The 6,714-nt window shown below is 37.8% G+C and overlaps 1 protein-coding gene across 1 annotated transcript in view; it reads left to right on the top strand.

Moving 5' to 3' along the window:
- Nucleotides 1-6,714, top strand: part of POLA1 (DNA polymerase alpha 1, catalytic subunit) — a 296,489-nt gene that overhangs the window by 201,942 nt on the left and 87,833 nt on the right. The gene's annotated exons all lie outside the window — the stretch shown is intronic.

Genomic DNA, 6,714 nt, shown 5'->3' with positions numbered 1-6,714 from the left:
TCCCCACCCTGTCCTTTCTGTACAATCTATAGCCCTCGATATGTACCACCCAGTCATGGGATGAATCCCACCAGGTTTCCGTCAGCCCCACTAAGTCATAGGCGTTTAGTGCAACCAGGAGCGCTAGTTCATCCTGCTTGTTCCCCATGCTCCTATCATCTTTTCATCTTGCTTCATGGTCTGGAATTCAGAGCTCTGAAATTAACCCTCTACGGATTTTAAAGCCACTTTAAAGGTGATTGTATCCTGTACCAGTCAGTCAACAATACATCCATAGTAATGTACCTCAGCAGTTGAATGGGAACTCAAAGCTTGATTCTGTTCTGCGAAGAAATTGAAATAATTCAGTGGGTGGAAGAGAATATGCTTTCTATGCCAGCAATACACATGTATGTAAAACTAAATCCCAGGGCAGATTGGGTCAGGGGATGCTCAGGCAGTGTCTGAGTTGAAAATTATCAGTCCAATCTCAGAGCAGTTCAGCATTTTGGCAGTCAATTTGCTTGCCAGTCATAAAAACAGAGGGCAGCTAAAGCACTTCACCAGGATAGCAGGATCCAGGCCCTTGGAGATGAATGCTTTGTATTTTACGTGTCATGGTCTGCTTTATGTAGTCCCATCATCTCTGTTAAGGAAGGCAATACTAAGATACAGAGACAAGAAGCAAAGGTGATCATTCTATTTCTTCAGTCGCTGACTATATGGATTCTAGAGCTGATAGACTTGATGTTGAACGCTTCATGCAATCTATCAGAATCTGAACATACTTCATTGAAGTCCTGTTTCAAGCCACACTAAATTTGTCTTCAACTGACAACATGGCTATTGAGACAGAAGTATTATTTGTACTCTAATTACCATTTACAGTAGTTGGGACTCTACTCATCGTCAGACAGTCTTCAGTGCTAAAGACTTTCTGATACCAGTTTAGTTCAGTGTTAAAAAACCCCATGGGAAGCAAATAAAACCCAAGAAATGTCAAGAAACTTTGAAATTCCAGCTATTTTGAGGTTACTGCAAGGCAGTGAGAGCAAGGAACTTGGACCCAGTACCAAAATCTCACTGAGTAGTCAGACTGGCAAGGCCTGAAGACAGACTGACCTTCTCCTAGTCAAAGTCCTTACTTCCACTTTTCCATACCACTAGCAAAGGTTTCTCTCTATTCAGACCTGTTTTATGATTAGTATCACATCTATTAAACAAGTCTTGGGATGGACAGATGTAAATTACATCATGTTATGGGTTGCATGGAGACTTGCTTCTCAGGAACACATATCTACTGATTCAGTGCAACTGTTTAGTCTGTTCACTTCTAAACCACAGTAATCAAAGCTAAACTTCAGTAATTTACCTCTCAATAAAATGGGGAGTAAATAACTGTGGTTTAGATTCACTTAGTATGGGTTAGAAGTGCACAGATAAAAGTTATACCAAATCCATCTGTACTTCTGTAGTACCTTCCTCCCCTTTTAAAGTGACTTAACTATTTTGTACACCAGTGCCCTCAGAGTTATCAGCAATATCTATGCAAAAACCACCCTACATTCAACAGTGACAAGGAAGATAATAGTAGGATTTCCAAAGTCTGTTTCACTAACAGTGAGTTTTTTACATGATTTGCAGGATGAGATTCATTACTTTCTTAATCCACAGCTTTACAGTAAATCTGTGGCTTAATTTGGACAAACATTAAAAACTCATCCTGAAACACATTGAATCAAAAGGATCACTAAGCTCCATATTTATATTCTTTTAGTATAAAAGTGCCATAGCTTCTGAGAAAACTGTCTCTGTCTCTGGGCAGGTATGTTAAAGTTAAGCATTGTGGAGACATAAAAGACATCAAGCAAGTTATTCTTTAAGTCAGAGGTAGAAAAAACTTCTGTCTCACTTGACAAATTCTTGAAGGCAGTAGCACCTTTTGATACCTTAAAAACTGCTATGAGATGTATTTTCTGTCCTCTGGAGAGGCCTTCTTGAGAGAAAAGGTGATGCATATGTTCATCTAAAATAACCATCTACTCTAACATTAACTTTCAAGAAGGAAAGTTCTCTATTTCAGTCCTTATCTCATCTATTCATTTGTTACTTGTCATACACTGCAAAATTAAGGAAAAGTGGACTGAAAACTAGAAACTTTATTACAGGATGATTTTCTTTCTACTAGCAGTGTCTTCCCACAATTCTGTATTTAATATTGGTTTAGTGGGTAGTTTTATTGGGGGCGGGATTGGTTTTACATGTAGAGTTTGTGGAACAGATGCCATACTTGAAATAGTGTACCAGTTGTCAATATGGTTATCACTAATCATAGTGTAGGAGTTTTTACTTGGTATAGAATGGTTCATCTAGTAGCAACCTAGAGAAGAAGCAGTAGTCAGTATAGGTTACATTGCAATAGCAAATCACATGTAGTACTCCAGACAGGAGGCTGGCAGCATGTTCCTAACTGAATTGTGGGAGATGCTGCCAGCAGCAAGTATGGTACTAGATAAGAAATCTATCATTCTGAGGGTGTCCCTTCTAGTCTATCTTTTAAGTTCTCTAAAGAAAAGTACAGCTATGAAGTTGATCCTTTGTACATCTAAGATTACTAACTAAGATTCCTAAGTAAGGTTATCTTATTGCTAACACATTTCAGTGTGTTTTGTAAATATTCTTTTGCATAGGTAGGCTGATGAAGTTTTGTGTAGCTGTCAAGTCTCAACAGTATCTAGTATACATAGGGAGAGGGGAAAGTTTATTGGCCAGAATTGGAAAAATTGATCTCATCAAGGATATCAGGTAACAGGTTTTCCAGTCATTCAAACCCATCCATTTTCCCTGTAACACCTTTTCTCTAGGTTTCTCCACCTCTGGTTTTAAGTGTTCCAGGCAACACAAATGTAAATGTTTCTTTGGCCTTTTAGGTCTCACTGTCTGGATTTTTTTTCTCCAGTAGTTCAATTAAATGTTTTTTTCTTAATTTCATCCTCTTATCCTAGCATCCCTTCAGTAACTGTGTGTTTATATGCTTCGGCTCTTTGTAAATGTTTGTTGCCACTTCCTTATTAAGGTGTGGTAACAAAATTTAAATTATACTTGTTTTAGCTCTTTGAAAATTAAATCAATTATTTGGTACTTCTGGTTCCTGATAATTGTGTTTGGGTTTTTTCCCTTCATTTTTCTAGTGTTTCTGTTTCCAGTTAGAGGTGCCCACAGTAGACCAGAGCAACAGAAACGGTTACATACAGATGTACACATAGAAAGATATTGCCATTTTTTTATGGTGAATTGCTGCATTTCAAACTCACATCCTAACTTCCCATCTACTGTTATCCCTGCATTTTTTCCTGTAGCTGTATGAGCTTACACATTTTTTAGCTGCTTACAAATTTTTCATGAGAAAGTTTAGGGGTTTTTTTGATAGAAAAGTCTTGTTTTTTTACCTTTACTATTGAAGAATCGGGATCCAAATTTTGTATATAAAGCTTCAAAACACTGTTATAGTTCATCTTGTGTGACTATACGTAAAAAACACCAAGGCTGTCCAATTTATAAGTAGTTAGGGGCAATGCACCCTGCGGGATATGCCAGAGCAAGTCTGGGTCTCCCTGGGCTGTATGACATGTGGCTGCTCTTCCTCACTAAGCTTTGGACTTGTGTAGGCACTTCCCCTCCCTCTTTGCCTCTCCCCTCCCCTCTTTTTTGGTGGATTCATAACTCAGTTCTGCTTGATTTCTGTTACTTGCTGGCCTTTGTGGCACTGATTAAGGATTACCAGAACCTCATCAAATATTGCATTTATAAGGAACAGCTGATTATAACCCCAGAAAAAGGCTTAAAAAGGTGCCCCCAAAAGTATCATAAATTAATCTAATGAGTAATCTCCACCCCTGATATGCCCTCGGCTTCCCTCACTGTCCTGCTGCACTGCGTCACTCCACCCTTTGGGCTGGAGGTAGAGAGGAGGAGCAGCCAGAGTGATGGAGGCAGCAGTATCTTAGCAGAAACTCAGGGCCTACAAATTAACTCCTCATAGCCCGTATGCAGCCCTCAGGCCAACAGTTGGAGAGTGCTGAAATAAATGTGTCACGAGTTGAGTTTTCAGTCTGGGTAGCACAAGAGAAGTAATCACCATGCCCAACTAGTTAAAATTACAAAGCTTATGTATGAACATAGAATATAGGACTGGAAGTCAGAGTCTAGTCCCTGGCTCTCACAGGCAACCATATCATATAGTCTCATTCATATATGTATATTGCTCCATTATAAAATTACTTGGGTAGTTTGACCCCTGCTTCTCCCAGTGAATGCCTGTTCTGAAACCTTGTACCTCCTTCCATCAGATTAATGTTTTGTAAAGCATATGTACCTGCAGTCTTCAAGAATATAAGAAAGAGTCGCAAACAAATTGTAAAAATGGATTCTCTGTGAGCTGAGAAAAATATGGAAAACCATGGTTTTAAGGGGCTGCTTGGGGCTCCCCAAGCCAAACACATACCACCCCTGTCCCCACACACTGGGGGGCTGGGACCTGGGGGCAGCGGGCCGCAGGTTGGGACTGGCCATTGATGTTTACAAATGGGACCTGGTACAAAAAATGTTGAGAACCACTGCTGAAGAGGATGGACTCTAAACAACAGACTTCTAGAGGTCGCAGTACTTTTGACTTAGAAGTTCCTCTCCATTAGCTACAATCTGTGGACAGTGTGTATTTCAGGGATTGTTTGGGATTTTTTTTTATATCATGCATCCTATTTCAATCTTTTGCTTACCCTTTTTACTTTTAGTATGGAACTAGGTGGTTATAGAAGAAATATTTAGAAAAGCTAAAATTTTGATTGGCCTTTTATTTCCAGACTGAACAGAGTGCAGACAACAAGCAAAATCATAATAGAGGGCTTTTAGTTATAATTCTGTTTGCTTTGTTGCAAATTAATTTAAAGACTTGGAGATAACTGCTGGGAGATGAAAGATTGGTTTCATTTGGTTAGTGAAGACAATGGCATGAGTCAAACAAGGGTTAACAATAATGCACTTGAATAAATTGAATCTAAACAATGCATATGTTGAATTTGATTGCAGCATGCATGTCCTTGGAAAAGTTTTTTGTTTAAAACAAATCAAGACCAGAGCTTAATTATCAAAGCAAAACAAGAAACATAAAAAGAAACATTCTTCTAATATTTTTTTTCAAAAATAGTTCCCTTCACACATTTATCTACATGTTTAATTTCCATGCATAATCGCACTAGTTATTGTTGTCATTTGTAAAGAGAGATTAACAGATAGTAAGTACAAACAAATGCAAATAAGTACTGAATAGAGAGGTGACAAAGAAGAAAAGACCTCTTTAATGTTAATTATAACTGGTAGGAAGTCTAGACAAATTACATTATCTGTTTTCTATATGAATTGAAGGGACATTTACTTGGTATCTATGTCACAGATTTAGTTAGGTGTTTGTTTTAAATGCAGGTGACTTGACAGCTTAGCACCTCCCTAGTTTTCAAGGCACTACAATGAGTTGTGCAGGTATAATATATCTAGATAAATGTTTCAGCTGTGTCTATCAATAATTAGAGCGGTATTAATAATTAGAATCATAAAAAAATAAAAGATGCTGAGATTTGATGCTTATTTTGTCTTAAAATGTAGGTGTGGTTTTCAGTTGGGCCAGGTTTTTTTAATTCCAGTTTTTCTTAAATGTGTTGTTTCACCACTAAAGTTCATAATTCTTTCTTCAGCCACAAGTGAAAGGACGTAAAGCAGTTGCATAAAGAAATCTCAGGTGATTACATTATGATAGTTTTGGTGGCCCCTTTTTATGCCTTTCTTCTGGGGGGAGTAATCAGCTGTTCCTTATAAATGGAACATTTGATGAGGTTTTGGTAATCCTTAATCAGTGCCCCAAAGGCCAGCAGGTAACAGAAATCAAGCAGAACTGAGTTATGATTCCACAAAAAAATTCTCATGATACAGATTTATACATCTAGAAACTTCAGGCACTGCATCAATCCTAGCAATGGTCTACTTAGGTGTGCAGATTATGACAGTGCATAGTGCTAGGTATTTTCAGAGGAAGGTGTAAGAAAGCCAAAATAGATATATGTAGAACAATCTTGTCTTCTCATATAGATCTTATCCTTATCTCCCGTAACTAAGACGTTGCCTCTTAGGTATGTTAAATCATGACATTTAACATCTCTTCCAAAACTTTTGTTTTCATTTCCTAGTATAGTTCCAGATATGACCACTATCCACATAAATTACCCAATCTTTCTTAAAACTCTGTTGCATGGTATGCGTCAATAACTTCCTTTAGTGACAAGTTCCATAGGTTAATGGCATGTTTTGTGAAAGCGTTGTGTTTGTGGAGTTCTTGGTTTGTTTTTTTTAATTCTTTACACGCTCACCATTTAAACCTCTTGTTGACATGTGTTTTCTTGTTCTAAGGCAAGTAGGACAGAAGTTCCTCTGCCTTCTGTAGCTTTACTTTGGATTTAGTTCTGCAATTGTGAAGAAAATCAATTTTGTAATTATAAATGAAGAGTGACTGTAGTTGGATTATTCATGTCATGCTTGAGAAATGTTTTCACCTTATCATTGTGTGCCTCCATGGCTGCCTATTTTTCTTAAAGTCCTTAATGCATTTGTGCATCTAACAAATTAGGTCAGAATTCTTTTTTCCCTATCAGGTAGATGCAATTACAGTGAATTCCCTAACCTAGC

The sequence above is a fragment of the Crocodylus porosus genome, unplaced genomic scaffold (genome assembly GCF_001723895.1).
Source record: "Crocodylus porosus isolate Cpor-Errol unplaced genomic scaffold, CroPor_comp1, whole genome shotgun sequence".
Taxonomy (NCBI): domain Eukaryota; kingdom Metazoa; phylum Chordata; order Crocodylia; family Crocodylidae; genus Crocodylus; species Crocodylus porosus.
The sequence above is the reverse complement of the archived record's forward strand: the minus strand, read 5'-3'. Positions and strand labels throughout refer to the sequence as shown.